This window comes from Rosa rugosa, chromosome 1 (assembly GCF_958449725.1).
Source record: "Rosa rugosa chromosome 1, drRosRugo1.1, whole genome shotgun sequence".
NCBI classification, from domain to species: domain Eukaryota; kingdom Viridiplantae; phylum Streptophyta; class Magnoliopsida; order Rosales; family Rosaceae; genus Rosa; species Rosa rugosa.
In genome coordinates, this window is record NC_084820.1 from 8,648,895 (window position 1) to 8,672,155 (window position 23,261).

Consider the following 23,261-nt stretch of genomic DNA (forward strand, 5'->3'; position numbering starts at 1 on the left):
CATCTTTTGACAATCTTTTTTTGGGTCCAAACTATGCCTGAGACGCGAGGAGAGGAAGACATGAGCCATGACCATAAGTATGGGAACACATTATATCATTGAAAGCTGTTATTGAGCTCCTAGAAGGCCAACACAAGAGGGAGTGGAAGATATATATTCACAAGCAATAATTTGTTTCTTTTACTTTATAATGGATAGGATGCTATAACTGCAAGCTCACAAAAGATTTTCGAGTTCTAAACCAATTCTGGTGGGTTTCCATTTGGGATTAAAATGGGGACTAAACAAAAGCACAATTCATGCGTATACATGCATCCTGGTTCCATATCGTTATTATAGGATGCCAATTCATCCCACAGTAACCTTTCAACTTTGTATAAAATGCTGCAAGAGGTAAATGGTCTTGTGTGTGCAAAGCAATCTTCCCATGAATCTCAAAGATACGGGGTGCATTGCTTTGTGATCGAAAATCTATCTTTTATATCATTTCATGCCTCGTGCAGTCTCAGCGTAACACCGTAACTCAGGCTGTTGGCAAGTTCCGCTTCAAGAGAGTTGAGGATCCATGATAGGATCATATCATTGCATCTTTTCCGTGACTGGTATTCAAACGGCTGCTTCAATGGTGAAGGTTTCTCGATTGTTCCACTAATGAAGGCCAGATTTTGCACTAAGAGCAATATTCATGGAACGGCTCCAAGTAGCATAGTTTTCTCCAATTAATGGTTTTGAAACCAAAATCATTACGGGGTGATCGGAATGATTAATGTAATAAGGACTTAAGGGATCATTTGTCCCTTCAAGACTGCTTCTTCTGTAATCACCACAAGGTTGAGCAAAGCGGCTAGGAAAAAAAAAAAAAAAAAGACACGATCAGGAACCCTAGAAGGGCTCTGGTACCATGTTAAAGTCTCACACAAATAAAATAAGTCAAGTAGTATACAACGTCAAGTTGCTTGGAGAGCAAGACTAAATCTCTTTCTGCGAAAAAAAATAATAATAATGCAAGACAATTAAGTTGCCATGTGATTAGTTGAATAAGGGCTGATATTGGTGCACATAGGTGCCTTAAAATCAGTCCTCCTTTTCCGATCAGAAACCCTAATCCTCAATGTCAGCAAATTCCGTTACCAAGTTCTACTGGTGAAAGGATTCAGACACTCTTAAGCTCCTATATAAATCGAAAAATGTAGCATTTGATCTACAAAACCTTACTGTTTACTTGTTTTCCTTCATCAATTAATGTCTACGGCTCAAGACTCCACGGTAGTGATTGGATATCCAGCTGGGGCGTATCAAGTCGACACCGGCTACCCTTACCCTCCATCCCCTGCCCGCTCAAACTACGACCAACCCACGAGGTCGGACCAGCGCACTAAGTCCGTCAACCGCGCAGTAGCTATATTACAAGGCGTCACTCTTGGAGTCTTCATCATAGGGATGGCTCTTCTGGCCTTGAGACGGAAAGACCCCGAGTTCAAGCTCGAGTCGGCGACGGTGTCTCGACTCAACGCCACTGGCCCCGAGTTAACGGCCACGTTGAACATCACTCTCCTCATCACCAACCCCGACCACAGATACAGAGTCTCCTTCAAAACCCTCCAGGCCAGGCTCCTCTACCGGGACCACAGCCGTCCCATGCTGCAGGCTGCGACGCCGTTGCCTCCCTTAGTTGTGAACAAGAGGAACCAGACACGTGTCGATATGAAGCTCGCGGCGGTGAGCCAGTGGGTCGGCCGTGACGTGGGAAAGGAAATCTACGACGACAGGAGTCGGGGGTTTTTGAGTTTTCGACTTAGGGTGAGGGCTTGCTCTGGACATGATGTCCACAACTTTGTTACAGGCTGGTGTTTTCGGTTCGACTGTGATCGGGTTTATTTCGGGTTTTACCATAATGAGACGGGCACGTTGATCGAACCAAGAAAATGCGATTTATTGATTGGCCCAAAGTCAAATCACTGACTAGGAGTTTACCTTATTTTTTTATTTTAGACTACTAATATGTAATTTTTGAATCGATCTAGATTTTTTATTTTTTTAAAAGTCTTAATATTTCAATATATATGATGTCTAATGAGTGGACTTATTTCTATGTATCATTGCCGGTATTTTTAGATCTTCTTGTTTGCCTATAGATGATAGCGGAATAACATGTAACGGTCATTTCAATTTGAGATGAATATATTGTTGCCCATTTTGAGTTTGATTCAAAAAAAAAAATGTAATTTTTTAATCGATCTAGATTTTTTCTTTAAATGTCTTTATATTTGTTTTTCCTTTCGATAATCTTCATTGCCTTTGTAACAATAATCAATAAATTTATTCATTCTTCTCGAAAAATAAGCCACTTAATTGTTTCTTTCTGCTGTAGTATGGCAATCTATGGATCATAATGCCTTGACCTTACCTGAATGGCTGAATTTGGCAGAAAGGCATTGGACCAACCGGTTGGCGGAATAGTAAAGAACAAGAAGCTCATATCTATAGAATTAAGCACGTAAGAAGCTCATATCTATAGAACTAAAGCAATACAGAATTCAATGGCAAGCGATATCCCCTGTTGACAAATTTTTTTTGTTGGTCCAAAGTCCAAACTATGTTTAAGAGCTGAAAAGAGGAAAGACATGAGCCTAACCATGTCCAAAAATATGGGAGCACATTATATCATTGAAAGCCGTTGATGAGCTCCTAGAAGCGAAGAGACTTCTATGGACCAAGGTCCACCTGCACCAAGCCGTAATTCCGCGCTTGACAGACACGCGCGGTGAGTTGACCGCGGCTGGTTATGCAGAATTTTGGATGGGTACAGTACTACAGTTGAGATACACATGGGAGGCACGTGATAGCAATATAACCCTAGAGCCTATCTCAGATCGATCGATCCCTCTCTCTCTCATCGTTCTCCTTGTCTCTCCACCCCCCGAATCAGAGGAGGTGATTGAGATTGCGAGTTCCGGCAGCGATCGGAGGCACCTGATCGATATCGATATCGTTCTCCTTCTCATCGTCATCTCGCTCATCGTTATCCTTGTCCCCCCCAATTTGATTCACCTCCCCGATTCAGAAATTAGAAGGTGTTGATAGATTGGGGTTTCGAATAAGTCATTCGATTGGCGGCGGCGTCGTATTGGGTTTGGGTAAGCTGCTTTACTTTACTCTCTCAATTACTAGGTGTTCATATATTGGGGTTTCCAATTAGTTCTGTGATTCATCAAGCAGAATAGATTTTTGTAATTGCTGAATAGGTTTTGTGGTTCATCAACAGAATAGATGAGCTTGAGCAGTGGTTTTGTAAATGCTGACTGGGTTTTGTGATTCTCTCTGAAACCCCCGACTTCTTCAGGATCGGATGTTCTCTGGGGTTTGATTCTGGATTGCTTATTCAATTTGTTGCTCTATTTGTTTGTTTGGTGCGACAATGTGAGATATTTACTGCTATCCACTGCCAAGCTTACTGGCTTTGTGGAAACAATTGTAGGTGTGAAATTTTCACTTGCCAAATTCCTCAGGAACTAAGTGAATTTCAGTTTACTATGATGGAATTTGTTCTACTGTGGCCGAGTGTCATGATGTGGTGCATGTTAGGTATTTGTGAAATGTTCAGGGTCGGTAAAAACTTAGACTTTTGTGTTTTGGGGTTTTATTTTGGTCAGGGGCTGTAAAGTCAACCTTTTTTTACCGTACTCTTGCAAGCACTGAGATATAAAACACCAGTGGCGTTTCCCAGTCAAATTATGTCAGAAAGGCGGCCTGGGTCTGTTTGAGACCTATCTATCTATCAAGTTTTTAATTTCAGAGGAAGTAGGAAAAGAATGGGGCAAAGCAACCACTAAACCACAACATCTTTTCTTATGAAATTTGAGAGTACTTTTTCTGAGGGGTTACGTGAATGCATTGCGGTCCTGTTACCTCACAATGGAAACTGCTTTTGTCTTGCATGAGGGGTGAGAGTTAACCCCACTCTTTTCTTCTGCATTTAGTGTCATACCTACTACTGTGCAAAATGCCTTTACTCTAATGATTCATCCATAAAGAGATGATGATTCCTGAGCTTTTTCGATTTACTGCCTTTTGAACAGCTCTGATTTATGGAATGTACGATGTAATGGATTGCCGTATGATGGAACTGCACAACTTTGTTCATCGAATTTGCCCATTTTGTCTTTCTAGATGTTAGTTGAGTTTGTTATTAATTGATAACAGTAATTGGGGTTACAAATATTGTCATGATAATATTTGTAAGGTTGTGTTGAAGATGATTGGTAGCTAAAGCATTCATGAGATTGCTTGTCTTCATGCGGCCTCACAAGTATACATTCCTTTTTCTAGTTCTGCATTCCATGAGGGGTGTCTCCAATTTATACTATTTTGTTTACTCAGACACAAAGCATCTTGAAGTTTCTGAATTTTTAAATGCAAAAGAGCCAGATGTTTTACCTTTGAAGTGGATTTGCAGGATTTGTGAAAGCTTGTCTGTACCTGCGTATAGCTTCTGGTCTTCTAGTACTAGAAGCCAAGCTGTTTCTGCATTTGGAGGATTTGCTTTATGTGGTTAAAGCCAAACCCCATGATCACAGGATGATGTGTGACGCACCGATTGTGCAACCTAAGTTGAGCGAGTAAGGCTGCATTCTTGTTCTTTGTAGTTACTCTTTCTTGTTTTTGTTATATATGCAGGGGATCTCTGAGCTTTTCCTTTTTAATGATTTCTTCTTTGTTCTTTGGTTGCATTTTGCAGAAATGATTCTCTCTGTAAATATTCTCATTCTAGCATCTCATATAATTTTATGGATACCTATTCTATATGTTCTAAGCTTTTTAGTCTATTTTTCTTGAGACATTTTCATTGACATTTATACTTTAAAGACTACATTCTTAATGTTTATTTATACTTTTTTAACTGTAGATAGTCATTTGCAGGTTAAAGATTTAACTGAGCAGTTTCCAGCCGCTACACGCCTTGCTTTGGTACTGAAACAGTTCTTGGCAGATCGTAGTCTGGATCAGTCTTATTCTGGTGGCTTGATTTCCTACTGTTTGGTGAGTAATGCTGGAACACCTCTCGTCGGGCTTAATGTAATTAAATTATATCAATGCTTAGTTTTTAAATTTAACCATTTTTCAGTAGGGACAAAAATGGTGTCAAAGGTGATATAGAGTTTTAAACATTTACTGAACATTATGCCTGATCAAAGTATACTTTTCTTCCTTCCAAAAAAAATATATATATATATATATATATATATATACTTTGCTTTAATACTTATTCTTTTGCTGGTCAGTAGTGGACTTGATATATCAACTCATACAATTAGATATGTAGTGTTGCCGCAAAAAGGTACCAAATCATTGAGGGTTTATCTCAGATTTTAGATACCGTGATGCTTCATCAATCACCAATTTTTGACAAAGTTGAGCAAGCTAGTCTATTAACAACTTTTGTGGTTGCAAAGAGGGAAATGATACTGCAGCTTGATTTCTATTTAAGTCTCTTGTATTGCTTTACAATTCTGACTGAGGATAGGTTCGCAAAGTTCTGTCCATCTTGAGTTGATTTCAAAGACCAGGAACAAAGGGAACTAAGATTGATGAAATTCCATTCTTTATGGAACTGATAACCTGTTTGACTAGGCTGTAAATATTATATCACGAGTTTTGGGAACACAACCTAAGCATTGTCTTTGTGATATGTACTTATTCAGTTGGGGATAGGGCATATTCTAGTTGGAAAGGATGTTTAAGTTCACATATTCTAGTTGAAAAGCAAATGTAATTGGTAGCTGAAAAAATAAAAATGAAGTTGGGGAGTCAAGTGCTGTGTGAATTGGAGAGTTTTTCTTTGGTATAGAAAGTTGAAGATAAATTAGAACCAGCCCTTGGCTATGCATGAAGTGTCACTTGATTCCCTACTCATTTTTAGGAAGCATGAACATGTTATATTTTCTGGAGCAATTTAAGTAACTTGGAGCCTACAGTAATAATGGCTCTACTAACCTGTTGTTCTCTCTTAGTGGAGCATTGCATGATATAGTTTTGCATTTGAAAGTTTGTTGCTTATTCTTTTAGTCAGGTCTTTGATATTATTTTCAGACATATTTTCTGGTAAGAAAAATGCAAAAATTCAACAGGTACTCTATGTTTCTTTAACTTGCTGTTTCACTCTTATCGTAGGTACTACTAATTGTGCGTTTTCCCCAGCATGAGTGTCTTCTTGGCCAACCTATCAACCAAGTAATTTCATTTGCCACGTTATATATTTGTCTTGTTAGTATGCATGGTTTCTGTTGGATGACAATACATCATACTAGCATTTATAATCTTCTCTTTCGTAGACATAGTAGGATATTTTGTACATTTATAGTTTTTCCATGGATCATAATATGATTGTACTGTGGTTTCTAACTCTGTTTTTGTTGTAAAGGGTGTGAAGCTATGTGTTAAAATATGTATTTAACTAAAGAAACAAGAATAAGTATTGCATATTTAAAACCTTAATTAAAAATTAGAGAGTAATGGAATTTATATGCGTGGTATCAACCAATTTCTCTCTGCTGCATATTTTAATTTGTTTCCTGTCTTGCATTGGGCCATGGGCTTTGCTGCCATAGCATAACTGTAGTTGCCTAGGTGAATGCTTGTTTGATTCAATAGTGGGGAATTTTTTCACTAAACAAAAGGGATATTTCAGAACTTTACGCTGTTTTGAACCGGCTTTTGCCACACCAATGTAAGTAAATACACCAAAATATAGAAATCCACAATTCTTGTAGTGATAGAGTTTTGATGGGCTGTAGACACCGGGACCAGACTGCTTTTATGGACCCTATCCACCCAAAAGAAATTTCCATGCTCTTGTGAAGCACTAAGTAAAGATTCCAGATATATTGTGCAATGCTGGAAATAGTATTCCATGTCCTGATAATTTTTTTCCTGTCTTGTTCTGGTGAATTTCATGTGGCTGGGTTTAGTTTGAAGTTCCATTTCAACTTCAGTACTTTCTGTCCTTTTCTGTTCCACAATTGTGCCAATGATTATTACTAGATTGCTTTTGCTTAACCGCTATACTAATGATCTTGCAGGACTTCGGAGACCTTCTGATGAATTTTCTTTATTTTTTTGGGTAAGCCAATTGTTGATAACGATTTCTTTTGGTTTATTTATTTATTTATTTTTCTATCATTCATAGTGCTTCGATTTAGCTTTACACTGATGATAAGCCTACTTTGTTTTTTATAATACAGGCATTAAATGGCTATTGTTTAACATTTGATCTTTTTCTTCCCTAGGAATGTTTTTGATCCTCGGAAAATGCGTATTTCCGTACAGGGAAATGGAGTTTATATAAAGAGGGAAAGAGGTTGCAGGTAATGATGGCATCCTTTGCTTTCTTATCTGTGCATGACATATGGATTTCTTGACGTCCACTACTTATATCTTGTTCGTTTACTCCATGTAGCATCGACCCCATACACATTCATGATCCCCTTTTTCCGACTAATATTGTGGGACGCAATTGCTTTTGGATACATCAATGTATCATGGTAAACTGTGTTATTTTTTGGTTGGGTTATCATGATATTTGCTGATCAATTCCCAATAAGTTTGTGCGAAAACCTGATGTTTGTTGAGAGAAAACTGCTTAAATAAACAATTGCAGTTGTCTGTAGTCTTTACTGATAAATCAGTATATTTCACACGAGTCCACATGTTGAACTGGGTATCATATGTTGAATGTTATCAAAATAATGTGAGGATTCTGGAGGATTTTGGCTACTGTTTGCACATGCAAGTGCTAAAACTTTTATTAGTAGGTCTATAACTTAATATCATCTCTCTGGGTACCGTCCCTAATTGGGTGATTTCTTCCCCGACTCTTTCGAAGATGGGTGCAGTGTGTGCAATTTCCTTTGACTCCGTTTCAAGGATGGGGTGGTATACCCCGTCTGGAGACTGGCCCAATTCTTCACATATATGTACATACATTTTTATTTTATTTTATTATATAAAATTTACTAAATACTAATGAAACCCAAGTTGAACACTTTAATTAGCTGCCTTTTCATTTCTCTGTCAATATTTTGATTATCAGATTTATAGAATGATGTGCGTGTGTGTGGGCGTTTTCATAAGATTAATTCTATTTTGGAGAATGAGCTTGCTTCTATTTTACAGATTTCTTAAGAAGGAAATGGATTTGAGCTGTTGAGTTCATAGATGCATTAATTGCTGGTGCTTGAGTGTAGTTGCCCTCATTCTCCCATATTTGTTGACTGACATTATAACTTCTCTTGTTGCTAATGTAGGTTTTGCACCGCTGGGCTTCCTAGTGATGTTGTTGAAGTTGGAGAAATGTCTTTCCATCTTCATAATGTAAGTTTTGTTCTTTTCATGTTTACATTTACATCATTTTGACATGTATATTTTTGTCACTTGTAGTTATTGGTTATATACATTGGAATAACTTTTCAACTTCTAACACAGTTCACTAAGAAAATGATCTCTAATTTTATATACACGATGTTATAATGGTAGTTATAATTTTATTTGGTTGCCAAGTTCACACATAAATTGTATTCGATGCAGTTTCTTTTGCTCTCAAGAAGTGAGTTCATGGAAAGTTGATTTAAGAAGCATCCGAAGATGGAGAAGAAGCATGCAATATAAACTTCCCTGATATTCGTGGTAGGCTAAAACTTTCGAACTGGTAGCCAAGTTCTGCTATGGGGTGAAACTTGAACTGACTGCCTCAAATGTTGTATGCCTGCGATGTGCTGCTAAGCACCTTGAAAGGACTGCAGAGTATGAGGAAGGCAATTTATCCTAGTCTTCTGAGGAGAGTTGGCTGCCCATCGCTAGCATCGTTTTCTGCATTATTTATATCCAGGTACAATAGCCCTCTCTGTTATTCTTTTTAGCTAGTTCAATATGTGTATTATGTGCATCTTGCAGAAACTAAGTTGTACTTTAATGATAATGAATACTCATACGTACAAGTGAATAAAGTTTGTTGCCTTTCGGTTTCTGTGTTATTGGAAAGAAATAGAGGAAACTATAGAGATTAGGCTCATTTCCGGCAATGATTCGATTCAGCTTCTGAACTTGTTCAAAAATTATGATTCTTGAAGAGAAAAGAATAGGGTTGTTCCACATTCTAAATTGAGGAACTGAGCTTATTAATAATTTTAGAGAAACTATTAAAAAAAATCAATTAGAGTTTGCTATAGAGGACAGAAGATGGTGAACTTCGAATTTTAATACTTAAGATCTAGAAGGGGCATAACAGGTTTTCAGAAGTGATCTTATGGAAACTTGAAATTATATGTTCAGAGACAGATTTTTCATTATTGCCAGGTAGCATATTCTCTGGTTTATGTCAGTTGATAGGTGGACAGGGTTTTAAAAACGTTCCTCGATTTAAAATGCAAGCTTAACCAATGAAGTGAAGGAACTCAATTAAATCGATAGAAAAAATTCTGTAATCCCATGAAGTGAAGGAACTCAATTGTCGAGAGAGTGACAATTTATAATGCATTAATTCAATGGTAATTTCTGAGAGACCATTTCTTATTCTAGAAATTAAAATCCCAAAATTGCAGCTCAAGGGTTTCTTTGTCTTGACTGATAATGAATGCATTGAACCAAAATGTGAATATTTGTATGTGTGTGATTTAGTAATATGCTAATACTCTTTTCAATTCCTCTGCATCCTCTTCCTTCTTGTCATTTTATTATTTGATGTTGGTATCTCTATACATATGCAGGCTTGAAGAGGATTGAGCTCTGTGCATTTGGAACCAAAATCGACGATACCAGCTCATTGGCATCAAATGATCATGTCAGTAGATTGCTTTCTTCCCAGGCCTTGATTCAACTAAATGACAAAAGATCTCTTCTTTTGTATAGTTTTCTTCTTATTGTTGCTACCCAAAATTTCTGGCGGAGACCTCCGGTGAGCTTAGTAATTCAGGGGAGAAGGTTTCCAAACCAGATATGGTCTCAATTATTGTTATTTTCGAGTTCTAGGTATTTAGTATGCTACTAGCTTATGATGTTCGAGCACTAGCTTTTTGTTGATAGTTTGTTACTTTTCTTGCTGTTACTAATGTTCTTGTGTCTGACATGTCTTGCTGCCATATATATTTTCTTTTTTCTATCGGAATCTTGCTGCCATGTTGAATGGGAAAATTTTGGTGGTTACTGACTATGGCTTGCTGGATACATCTTGATAGGGGAGCCAAAGAGGGCCGGTGGATGGGACATATTCCTGTTTAATTGTTGTTCAAGACCACCTTGATTACAAGCTCAATCCTAGTATATCCATATATAGAATTTCTTAATCTTGTTGTCAATCTATTCCTTACATGGAAATATAAATTGTGTGTGAGCTCCTTGGAGAAATTAAGTTTAAATTACTTTCATTGTATAGAACTAGTGTATAAATTACTTTCTGAATATAGATATGTATGAACTCAACCTAATAGTTTGACCATTGTTGAACTTGCACACATGCAGATAATCTGTAATGCATTTGGTGGTAAATAAACTTCAATTCTAGGACAAGTTACAGATAAACATTGTCTAAAGATGAAATTGGCTGTTTTCATTATTTTGCTTATTCCAACTTCTAGAAAGTTAGTGCAAGTACTTGATATGACCAAACTAGAGTCTGTATGCTTAATATTTGACAAAGGGGACTAGACTTCAATCACAACTTGATGCTGAATTCACACCTCGGCCTGTTTTACATTCTCATCAAAACTACCACCTTTCATTTCTACTCTAGTGATGAAGAGCTCTAGGTTTGATCGCCATGCCATCTCTTTACACATGTTTCAACATCCAAATTCCTCCAATGCTAAAATAAATAAATAAATTAAAAAAAAAAAAAAAAGAGAGGCTTTTAATGCCAGTGTGCCAGATTGGAAGAATTTATATGGATGAGTTCGGAAATATGTTTTGGGGAAACAGATAAGCATTTCAGAAGGTTGCGTCGCGTCTGAAATTGGCATTAAAAGAAACTTCAATGTAGGGAGATTCCACTTAATTTACGGTTGTTAAATGAAGCCGAGAGTTCATTGGTCATTAATATGTTTCTTAAGTTCAAGTTGATTACATTGACCTAAGTAATAAGACATTTTTATTGTATTGTGTGGAATATTGCAATGCAATGGCCATATAAAGTCGGTGAAATGGAATATACACAATTTTACAAATTCAGAAACTGCTGAACAGGTCATTTTAATTTCCGAATGGTGATCGCAACTTCCATTTCAGATACCTAATATTTCCGGAAGACTAGTTTTCAAATTCAGAAACTGCCGAACAGTCCATTTTAGATTCCAAATGGTGATTGCAATTTCCATTTCAATATAGGCACTTCAATATAATTAGTTGACTTTTTTATCGTCTACATCTTTGGTTTCGAAAACATCACATTGGAGACTACAACATGGTTTACACTAGTGTTCTTTGAGCTGAGCTTAGCACGGACAGGACATGTATCAAGAAATAACCATAATGCAGTGCCTACTTATCCGGTGAAACATAACGTAGACTAAATTGGGAAGCATTATTGCTCGAGAGAATTACGGTAAAACACCATAAACTAAATTGGCATCACTAAAAGCCCAAGGGGGTCAACGTAAATGGCCATTACAACCCCAGGCGGGTTATTGGTTCTTTGACCGGTACGCTTAGCATTACCCTCCAAAGTGGAATTTCGAATACGATTAGCGGTTTGCTTCCTTCTCACCATGACCAAACAGCTTCAGCTCGAATAAATGTAAAAAATGGGTCAGCATGTAGTTAAGAACTTGAGGAAAAATCAATTGGATAGTGTATGGAACGACGTATTTTGTTCAATCAGTTCAGATATTGTTGCAATATAGAGATAAACTGTGTTCGAACTAAACGAGACCTACAATTCTGCAAAAATAAGAGGAAGCCATTAAAAGAATTTTGGATAAGGATGCAATTTAAAGAATTCTCATGCGGTCCAATTGTAATTTTATAAGGCCGAAATCATTAAGCAAATGAAAAACATAAAATTATATGAACTAGTCAAGTAGCCCGCGCGATGATGCGGGGTTGAGTTTTTTTTTTGCATACTTACCATATATAAAAAATGAGGTATAGCGAGAAATTGTGTGATGACTGATGATTACAAAAAGTAAGGCACACATTTGGGATAAATAAGATGCATCTACAGATTTTGTTTCCATCTGCAAGACTTGCAGACAGACAAATTAAAACTGCACTGACAGAGTAGAAACCCCATCATACTAAGGCTTTCGTGAATAGTTACCGAATACTTGGACCTTTCACGTGTCCTTAAATCATCAATGGCACTGTCATGCTTCACTTATTGATTATGATCCTCCTAAGTGCAAATCAAGGCACACAATTGTATAGATGAAGTGAAAGCTGAGATTTGTAGCCAAAGAAATAAAGGCACGGATATGAGTGTATAAGAGCACTTACATTCTGTAGAAACCCCCCATCATACTGTGGTCTATTCAGGTTTTCGGCATGTAATGATGGAATACTAAATTACATCCTTCTTCATTCCTTGGATCATCAATGGCATTGCCAATGCTCCTCTTAATGTTTTAGTTCCTGGTCAGTTCAAATCAGGGGAGACAACTATAAAAGTGGATAGAGTGAAAGCTGAAATTCAACAACTACCGGCCTTTAGGTTTTAAGAAAGCCAAATGTGGGATTGTAGCTTTTGAAATTAAAAAGTCAAGCCTAAACAACAAATATAAACTATGGGGCATAACTTTCTTAAGTAAACAGTCGTGAAAGTCAATGACAAACCCTTAAAGCTATTGCCACCATCTCAACTAAGTTTATAAGCCCAGGTTACTAATACAGAAAGCAACCATACCTTGAAAAATAAGGCATAAATATAACGATGACATCAATATTATTAAAACAAAAATAAATTACTAGAAAGATAAAATCGCTTAACAAAGTTAAAGTAGCAAGCTTTAAATCGTGCAATACTCAAATTGTATATATCATGTGACAAACACTAAAACAAATTTTATACCAGGTAATTCCAGGCAGGAAACTACGGGAGCTGGAACAGATAATCAAAAGATAAAAGAAATAGAGAGAAAGATAATTGACTTACCAAAGGGTTGTGTGATCCTCAGTACTGAATGATGCGAAACCGATGAAGATGCTAGTAGAAAAGGCTGAAAATACATTGAGTCGGCCTTGTGTGCTAGTTCAGTTAAGAAGCACCACAATAGCAATTTAAATAAATGAAATGATCTGTATCTTCAATAACAAATTAATTTAGCAGTCTCTCTTTTGTCCAAACATAGGCTCTATGACTCATTTATAAACAAAGTGGTTCAGATCTAAAATCAGAGCAAAATATAAAATAACATACATACTAGAGTGCTTGCATGTTATTGCTTTGTAAAGATATTACTACAGTTCAAATACATAGGAAAGACTGTTATCTTCCGCAGCTAAACCATACTACTTAACTTCCAACTTCCAATGTTAAACTATTTTCATCCGCAAAGTATTGAGCCCTACGGAATTCCTATTTATAGCAATGCAACTACTATGTCTAAACCCAGTTGCACAATACATATAAGCTGAATACGGAACTGCTAAACAGGCCATTTGAAGTTTCAAATCAAAGTGCAACTTCCAAAACATTTTCTGTGCTTAATAGGCAACTGCCGAACAGACCAGTTAAAGTTCCGTATCAAAATGAAACTTCCATGACTAACTATAAGCTGAATAGGCAACTGCTCAAAGATAATTTCAGAGTAGAAATGCAATGTGCCGAAAAGTAACAGCTGAGACTTCCCTCCAGAGCATATCACAAACGTGGTGATAGTGCCAACAGATATGTTTAAACCATAAATCGTGCGACTCGGTTCTGAGCACTACCTTTAATCCTGCTGGTATCCATGCTTTCCTCTTTGCTCCCACTGAAACAGAAAGGTTTGCACTTAGAATTGAGAACACAATCCAATAATTCATGATTATATATGAACTGAAAACAAGGGTCATACTGTACTAAACAAAACAGTTAAACATTAAAGGTAATCACCAAGTAGTAAACTGCAATAATAGAGAAACATATACTAGAGCTATTAATTACTCCTACCACACTAAACCAACAGTAACTGCGAAGAAGATGGTTGAGGTTAGCTATTGAGTCAAGCTGGAGAGTCTGGTATGTTAGGAAATTAATCAAACCGTTAATAGAAGCTTTGTCATCCTTACATTGGAGGAGTAACATTATGAATCAATTTCCCAACATTGAAAACCAAAAATGGCAGCTGTGTTCAAGAAGAAGTTGGCAACCTTAGATAGTTTTTACTGACATAGAATTACTAGTAGTTTTATGAAATATCATTTCATTTAATTTAATTTTCAGCTTATGGGGTTTGCAAGCACAAAAAACACTTAATAATAACCATGTAAACTAAATTCAGAGATTGCATACTGAAGGAGTTGCTAATGACCCATGACATCAAGTAACATACATGATTGACATGACCTTTTTGGTCTAATTAAGAAATCAATCTAACTCAAATCCTAATTCATTGATTATTGCTATTGTTGCTACTGCAATCACTACTACTCTGTATATTATCATTACCATTTCTACTACTACAAATAGTAATTATACATAATCAGACAAGCAAAAGCAATATTGCTACCCATGACTATTAGACTTATTTTTGTGATCACTTCCACCCTCTAGAGGTGTTACACAACCTAACAGATACTCATAAAAAAACCCTTGTCATAATATAAAAACCCGGTATAAACCTGTGGAAAGAGGCAATGTGAATGTTGCTGCATGCTCTCAAGCTAAAGCTACTGAACTATTCTCTCTTTTATCCATGTAAGAAATCTGGTATCACAGATAGGAATTAAATGGAAAATGTAAACGAAAAACATGCAAGGAACAAATATTAGTCATATTTAGAATGTGACGTGGGAGTTACATATGTTCTGACAGAATGAATATCTAATATATGGATTGACAATAATGCAGAAGGCAAGAAGGAATTTTGAATGATTTGTGGGAATAAGTTTACCACAATGCAGTTATGTAAGCTAACTCAGGGAATAGTTACCTGTTGTCTCTATTTACGGAAATTCAAACAGCTTTTGATTACCCCGCGCTCCCACCCAACTGAAATTCAAACAGGTTTTGTTAGTAACATCAGGTTATGGATTGACGGTATTGGTTTTGCATGCAGGACAATCTTTGGGGACCATGCAACAGCGAAATGGCACATCTTTTTTTGTATAAGAGTCATTGGGGTGTTTTTAGATCAGGAAAGGTCTTACCATCTATGATTATGAAGCACTTCTGATTTCTGATACAATATTCGACCAAGGTCTTGCCATATCGTAGATCATCTGATAGTGGTAGCAGCCCATCTGCTATCCTACAAGAGGATGACAAAATGATTTCAAGTCTACCATAAGCATATAACCATGACAAGCCAAAGGAGGCATAGATTCAAACAAATGATAAAAGTGTTCGTACAGATAACATGACTGAGAACTCATTATCTGAACATTCTTTCTACCGCAGTAAAGGATAAATGCATGAATCAACCAGGGGCAGATCCAGTATTACAAGCTCGATGGGGGTTGAACTTCTTAACAAAGGGGGAAAAAATTTCCCTTCGTATTCGGATCATGATTTCACATTTTAGTGTAACACCTAATTAACTTATATTAGATATATGAGAGCAATGCCAATACAATTATAATTCACACACATGCAGGCTGAAGCAATACACATACACCCCACAAAAAATGTACAGCTAACATAATGACCTAAGAAAGTACTAATGATAGATAGTAATTAGTAAATGCTGATCCTTCATTTGTATCAAAATAGGAAGATTTAATCAGCTTGCTTTTTTCCTTGTTTTTTTTCAAGCTTTCATTTGTGGAATTGTGGCCATCTGCTTCTCAATACTAACTTTTATAGTGAGCAGTTGCTGGGTTTTATAAAAGCTTAGAAGTTACAACATCTTTACTGTAATTTCAATGTTGATTCACACGCACAGTGCCACAAATCTCAGCACACCCGACACACCCAAGAACTGGGTTTTATCAGCTACATACAATTTCATAATTTCATTACAATTTCAATTGCAATATCAAATGGGTGTGCCTTTATACCTCTTTAACCTGACGGATTCAATTTCAATTTCAAATGGCCCAGCCGCCCAACTGCCGAATAACTGATCAATTGAAGTAGAAGAATAAGTCAATAACCCGCTAACGATGTGAAGAACTGAAGATCAAAAAGTCAGAAAAATAAATAAAAAAATAGAGCTTTCACATTACGAATAAGAAGAGAAGAAGACGAAGAGGGAGAGAGATACCTGGAGGTCGGGACTCCTGGAGCTCGGTGACCGAGAGGAGGAGAAGAAGTGAACAGAGTCAGAATCGCCGCTGTGCTAGGTAGCCTGGGTTGGTGTCTTCGGTTTCGCGGGTTATTTTTGGTGAACAAAAAGAAAAGATAAAGTTATGACCTAGTTTATTTTTGGCCCCAAAAATGTTGGTGGGCCTTCAGCCCAACCGAGTTACTACTTGGATCAGCCCCTATAATCATCTTGGAGTATATGTATTTTTTTTTTATTTTTTTTTTTGAGAAGTACATATCATTAAATTAATAAAAAACGCAGAGTTTAAGTACTCTCTTTCCTTAAAAGAGGTAAGTACTTTCGATCCACTAGGTCAACCAAATGAGGTGTAATACCGCAATATGTATCAACTCCACGCTTGAAAATGAATATTATAAATTTTGCTTGACAACCTTCGAAGGGCAAGGTCGTCATCGGATCGTGCACTTGAGAATCATTACGTCATATGTCCCAAGTACAATATTTTAGGATTCCAGTCAAAAATTTAGGAAAATCTGTCATTGATAGTATGTCCATCGGCTAGGTCAAACGACTAGGGCTTAATAAACCTATTTTTTATCTATACAACCTTGAAAGGGCAAGGTCGTCATCGGATCGTGCACTTGAGAATCCTTCCGTCACATGTCCCAAGTATAATATTTTAGGATTCCAGTCAAAAATTTAGGAAAATCCGTCATTGATAGTATGGCCATCGGGTCGGTCAACCGACAGAGAGTTAACAACCCAATTTTTTCCGTATACAACCTTCCAAGGGCAAGGTCGTCGTCGGATTGTGCACTTGAGAATCCTTCTGTCTGATGTCCCAAGTACATTATTTGAGGCTTCCAGTCAAAAATTTAGAAAAATCCGTCATCGATAGTATGGCCATCGGTTCGGTCAACCGACAGAGAGTTAACAACCCAATTTTTTCCCCATACAACCTTCCAAGGGCAAGATTGTCGTCGGATCGTGCACTTGATAATCCTTCCGTCAGATGTCCCAAGTACATTATTTGAGGCTTCCAGTCAAAAATTTAGAAAAATCCGTCATCGATAGGATGTCGATCGCATCGGTCAAACGACTAGGTATTAATAACACATTTTTTTCCCTATACAACCTTCCAAGGGTAAGGTCGTCGTCGGATCGTGTACTTGAGAATCCTTTTGTCTGATGTCCCAAGTACATTATTAGAGGCTTCCAATCAAAAATTTAGAAAAATTCGTCATCGATAGTATGGCCATCAGGTCGGTCAAACGACTAGGTCTTAATAACAGAATTTTTTCCCTACACAGCCTTCGAAGGGCAAGGTCGTCGTCGGATCGTGCCCTTGAGAATCTTTCCGTCTGATGTCCCAAGTACATTATTAGAGTCTTCCAGTCAAAAATTTAGAAAAATCCGTCATCGATAGGATGTCGATCGGCTCAGTCAAACGATTAAGGGTTAGTAACCCTATTTTTGTTCTCTACAACCTTCAGAGGGCAAGGGCGTCATCGGATTGCACTTGAAAAATCCTCTGTCAGATGTGCCATGTACATTATTTTAGGCTTCCGTTCAAAAATTCTAATAACTCCGTCCTCGTTAGGGTGTCGATCGGATCGGTCAAACGACTAAGGCTTAATAACCCTATTTTTTTCCTATACAACCTTCCAAGGGCAAGGTCGTCGTTGGATCGTGCACTTGATAATTCTTCCGTCTGATGTCCCAATAATATTATTTTAGGTTTCGGCTCCAAAATTGAGAAAAATATGTCATCGTTAGCATATCGATCGGCTCAGTCAAACGATTAAGGGTTAGTAACCGTATTTTTGTTCTCTACAACCTTCAAAGGGCAAGGGCGTCATCGGATCGTACACTTGAGAAATCCTCCGCCAGATGTGTCATGTACATTATTTCTGTCATCGGTTCAAAAATTCAGATAAATTCGTCATCGTTACGATGTCGATCGGCTCGGTCAAACGACTTAGTTTTAATAACCCTATTTTTTTCACTACACGGTTCAAAGACCAAGGGTAAAGTTGGATTGTGAGATTAAGATACCATCCGTTAGATGTGCCAAGTACATCATTTTAGACTTTAGGTAAAAAATTCGGAAAATTCCATAATAGGTATTACGTTGATCCGCTCGGTCAACCGACCAAGTTTTTTTTCTTATTTCTATTAACTCACACTTCAAATGACTAGACCGTTCACGAGTAAAAGTTTTGAGACACAATATTAAGGTACATGTCACGTTGAGTTTCTGAGAATTTTTATAAATTTTTGCCGACCCCAGATCTATTTATTACAATTTTTAGAAATTTGAGAATTAAAAAAAATTATTTACGTATTATATTATTAAAAACATATCAGTTATTTATTAGAAAATAATTTTTTAGAGGTTCGATCTGGACCGTACGCTCTGCAGCTTTTGATCTGCACCGTTAATAAAAAATTTATATATATATATCTCGACGTCGCCGCTATCGGCCCAGAACTTCGCATCTACAACAGCACCACCGCCAACGTCGACGTTGTAGGTTACGGTTTTGGGGTGGTGCTTCTGGAGCCACAGCGCTGCCGTCGCAGATGAGCTTTAGGGTGGCGGAGCCGTTCTCGTTGAAGCCCATCGGGGGTTTCGGGGTTGGCTTGTTGAAATCGCCGACCATGGAATCGATGAAGGGGTCGCCGTCTCTGGATCTCCTCCGCCTCGGTGGTCTCCGTTGTGCAGGTGGTTTAACGGAGGACGGAAGGAACCTCAAGGAGGACGAAGTCGGGGAACAGTCAACAACCCAACAGTTGCAGATCCCACGCCGTCAGATTTCTTCTTCACTCACCCCTAAACCGCGCTTGCTCTTCACACGCCGAATTTAACCGTGGTCTATCTGGACCTTGGTCCATATTAGAATTTTGGCTCATCAAAATCATTTGCAATAGGACAAATAGTGAGGAAACCACCTAGACCTGTAAATGGACCGGATTTTGATCCGGACCCGCTCCAGATCCGTGACTATTGGACGGGTTTGGATCGAAAGTTTTGATCCGTTAATGATCTGAATCCGTTAACCCATCTATTTAACGGATCAAATACAGATCTAGGTCGATCCGATCAGTTAATGATCCGGCCCGTTTTTGAAATAATAAAATATTATTTTTTAATTAATATATTATTATTTTTAAAATATATAAAATATAAAATATGAAGAATCCGGCCCGTTTTTGAAATAATAAAATATTATTTTTTATTAATATATTATTATTTTTAAAATATATAAAATATAAAATATGAAGAATTTCTAATACATTTTTTTAACAGAAATCTAAGGGACAATCTATCACCCAAGATTCCAAGAAGCATTAAGAATTTTGATAATGTAATTCTACTTTTGGTGATACTTTTCATGTTGTTTTAATATTTTATTAATATCTTATGAGGTATCATGATATAAAATTAATATTACTATTTAAAATTTTAAAATATTTGAAATTATAACGGGTCGGATTAGCGGATCAGGTATCCCTTAATCCGGCGGATGCAGATTTGGATCGAGCTATCAACGATCCGCCGGGTTAACGGAGCGCGTTTGGATCGAATTTTTTTAGGGGTTAGGTCCAAAAATCATTTCATTTTGCCACGATTAGGAGTTCGATCCACTAGGTCAACCGAATGAGGCGTAATACCGCAATACGGCTAAATAACTCTTTTTTTTATCTATACAACCTACAAAGGGCAAGGGCATCACCGGTTCGTCTACTTGAGAATCCTTCCGTCAGATGTCCCAAGTACAATATTTTAGGATTCCAGTCCAAAATTCAGAAAAATTCATCATCGATAGGATGTCGATCAGTTAGGTCAAACAACTACGACTTAATAACCCTATTTTTTTATCTATACAACCTTCAAAGGGCAAGGGCGTCATTGGATCGTACGATTGAGAATCCTTCCGTCAGATGTGGCACGTACATTATTTTAGAGTCTCGTTTCAAAATTCAGAAAAATCCGTCTTCAATAGGATGTCGATCGGCTGGGTCAAACGACTAAGACTTAATAACCCTATTTTTTATCTATACAACCTTCAAAGGCCAAGATCATCATCGGATTGTCCATTTGAGAATCCTTCCGTCTGATATCTTAAGTACAATATTTTAGAATTCTAGTACAAAATTCGGTAAAATCAATCATCGATAGGATGTTGATCGGCTAGGTCAAAAGACTACGGCTAAATAACCCTATTTTTTATCTATACAACCTTCAAAGGGCAAGGGCGTCACCGGTTCGTCTACTTGAGAATCCTTCCGTCATATGTGGCACGTACAATATTTTAGAGCCTCGTTTCAAAATTCAGAAATATCCGTCTTCAATAGGATGCCGATCGGCTGGGTCAAACGACTACGACTTAATAACCCTATTTTTTGATCTATACAACCTTCAAAGGGCAAGGGCGTCATTGGATCGTACGATTGAGAATCCTTCCGTCAGATGTGGCACGTACATTATTTTAGAGTCTGGTTTCAAAATTCAGAAAAATCCGTCTTCAATAGGATGTCGATCGGCTGGGTCAAACGACTAAGACTTAATAACCCTATTTTTTATCTATACAACCTTCAAAGGGCAAGGGCATCACCGGTTCGTCTACTTGAGAATCCTTCCGTCATATGTGGTACGTACAATATTTTAGAGTCTCGTTTCAAAATTCAGAAAAATCCGTCTTCAATAGGATGCCGATCGGCTGGGTCAAACGACTACGACTTAATAACCCTATTTTTTTATCTATACAACCTTCAAAGGGCAAGGGCGTCATTGGATCGTACGATTGAGAATCCTTCCGTCAGATGTGGCACGTACATTATTTTAGAGTCTGATTTAAAAATTTAGAAAAATCCGTCTTCAATAGGATGTCGATCGGCTGGGTCAAACGACAAAGACTTAATAACCCTATTTTTTATCTATACAACCTTCAAAGGGCAAGGGCATCATTGGATCGTACGATTGAGAATCCTTCCGTCCGATGTGGCACGTACATTATTTTAGAGTCTGGTTTCAAAATTCAGAAAAATCCGTCTTCAATAGGATGTCAATCGGCTGGGTCAAACGACTAAGACTTAATAACCCTATTTTTTATCTATACAACCTTCAAAGGGCAAGGGCATCATTGAATCGTACGATTGAGAATCCTTCCGTCAGATGTTGCACGTACATTATTTTAGAGTCTGGTTTCAAAATTTAGAAAAATCCGTCTTCAATAGGATGTCGATCGGCTGGGTCAAACGACCAAGACTTAATAACCCTATTTTTTATCTATACAACCTTCAAAGGGCAAGGGCATCATTGGATCGTACGATTGAGAATCCATCCGTCAGATGTGGCACGTACATTATTTTAGAGTCTCGTTTCAAAATTCAGAAAAATCCGTCTTCAATAGGATGTCGATCGGCTGGGTCAAACAACTAAGACTTAATAAGCCTATTTTTTATCTATACAACCTTCAAAGGCCAAGGGCATCATTGGATCGTACGATTGAGAATCCTTCCGTCCGATGTGGCACGTACATTATTTTAGAGTCTGGTTTCAAAATTCAGAAAAATTCGTCTTCAATAGGATGTCGATCGGCTGGGTCAAACGACTAAGACTTAGTAACCCTATTTTTTTTATCTATACAACCTTCAAAGGGCAAGGGCATCACCGGTTCGTCTAATTGAGAATCCTTCGGTCATATGTGGCACGTACAATATTTTAGAGTCTCGTTTCAAAATTCAGAAAAATCCGTCTTCAATAGGATGTCGATCGGCTGGGTCAAACGACTACGACTTAATAACCCTATTTTTTTATCTATACAACCTTCAAAGGGCAAGGGCGTCATTGGATCGTACGATTGAGAATCCTTCCGTCAGATGTGGCACGTACATTATTTTAGAGTCTGATTTAAAAATTCAGAAAAATCCGTCTTCAATAGGATGTCGATCGGCTGGGTCAAACGACTAAGACTTAATAACCCTATTTTTTATCTATACAACCTTCAAAGGGCAAGGGCATCATTGGATCGTACGATTGAGAATCCTTCCGTCCGATGTGGCACGTACATTATTTTAGAGTTTGCTTTCAAAATTCAGAAAAATCCGTCTTCAATAGGATGTCGATCGGCTGGGTCAAACGACAAAGACTTAATAACCCTATTTTTTATCTATACAACCTTCAAAGGGCAAGGGCATCATTGGATCGTACGATTGAGAATCCATCCGTCAGATGTGGCACGAACATTATTTTAGAGTCGCGTTTCAAAATTCAGAAAAATCCGTCTTCAATAGGATGTCGATCGGCTAGGTCAAACAACTAAGACTTAATAAACCTATTTTTTATCTATACAACCTTCAAAGGCCTAGATCATCATCGGATTGTCCAATTGAGAATCCTTCCATCTGATATCTTAAGCACAATATTTTAGGATTCTAGTACAAAATTCGGTAAAATCAATCATCGATAGGATGTTGATCGGCTAGGTCAAAAGACTACGGCTAAATAACCCTATTTTTTATCTATACAACCTTCAAAGGGCAAGGGCGTCACCGGTTCGTCTACTTGAGAATCCTTCCGTCATATGTGGCACGTACAATATTTTAGAGTCTCGTTTCAAAATTCAGAAAAATCCGTCTTCAATAGGATGCCGATCGGCTGGGTCAAACGACTACGACTTAATAACCCTATTTTTTTATCTATACAACCTTCAAAGGGCAAGGGCGTCATTGGATCATACGATTGAGAATCCTTCCGTCAGATGTGGCACGTACATTATTTTAGAGTCTGGTTTCAAAATTCAGAAAAATCCGTCTTCAATAGGATGTCGATCGGCTGGGTCAAACGACTAAGACTTAATAACC

General features: G+C 37.5%; 2 long non-coding RNA genes across 15 annotated transcripts; one reads left to right on the forward strand and one right to left on the reverse strand.

Annotated features, from left to right (window-relative positions):
- Positions 1 to 2,987: 2,987 nt before the first annotated feature.
- Positions 2,988 to 10,409, forward strand: LOC133714875 (uncharacterized). 8 transcript variants are annotated; one of them, XR_009848834.1, is made up of 11 exons: positions 2,988 to 3,137; positions 3,266 to 3,478; positions 4,457 to 4,619; positions 4,921 to 5,040; positions 6,172 to 6,231; positions 7,080 to 7,120; positions 7,287 to 7,364; positions 7,457 to 7,541; positions 8,304 to 8,370; positions 8,584 to 8,884; positions 9,762 to 10,409. It is a non-coding gene; the product is annotated as an uncharacterized LOC133714875 (long non-coding RNA). The 8 variants fall into 8 exon arrangements; XR_009848835.1 differs by having other exon boundaries at positions 3,266 to 3,361; XR_009848833.1 differs by lacking the exon at positions 3,266 to 3,478 and adding an exon at positions 3,654 to 3,944.
- Positions 10,410 to 11,357: 948 nt separating this feature from the next.
- LOC133714899 (uncharacterized) lies at positions 11,358 to 16,506 on the reverse strand. Of its 7 annotated transcripts, none has more exons than XR_009848863.1 (8): positions 16,389 to 16,506; positions 16,183 to 16,244; positions 15,334 to 15,434; positions 15,117 to 15,175; positions 13,915 to 13,955; positions 13,136 to 13,228; positions 12,481 to 12,615; positions 11,358 to 11,765 (listed from the first exon to the last, which is right to left on the reverse strand). It is a non-coding gene; the product is annotated as an uncharacterized LOC133714899 (long non-coding RNA). The 7 variants fall into 7 exon arrangements; XR_009848862.1 differs by having other exon boundaries at positions 11,358 to 11,771; XR_009848860.1 differs by having other exon boundaries at positions 11,358 to 11,925.
- Positions 16,507 to 23,261: the final 6,755 nt, after the last annotated feature.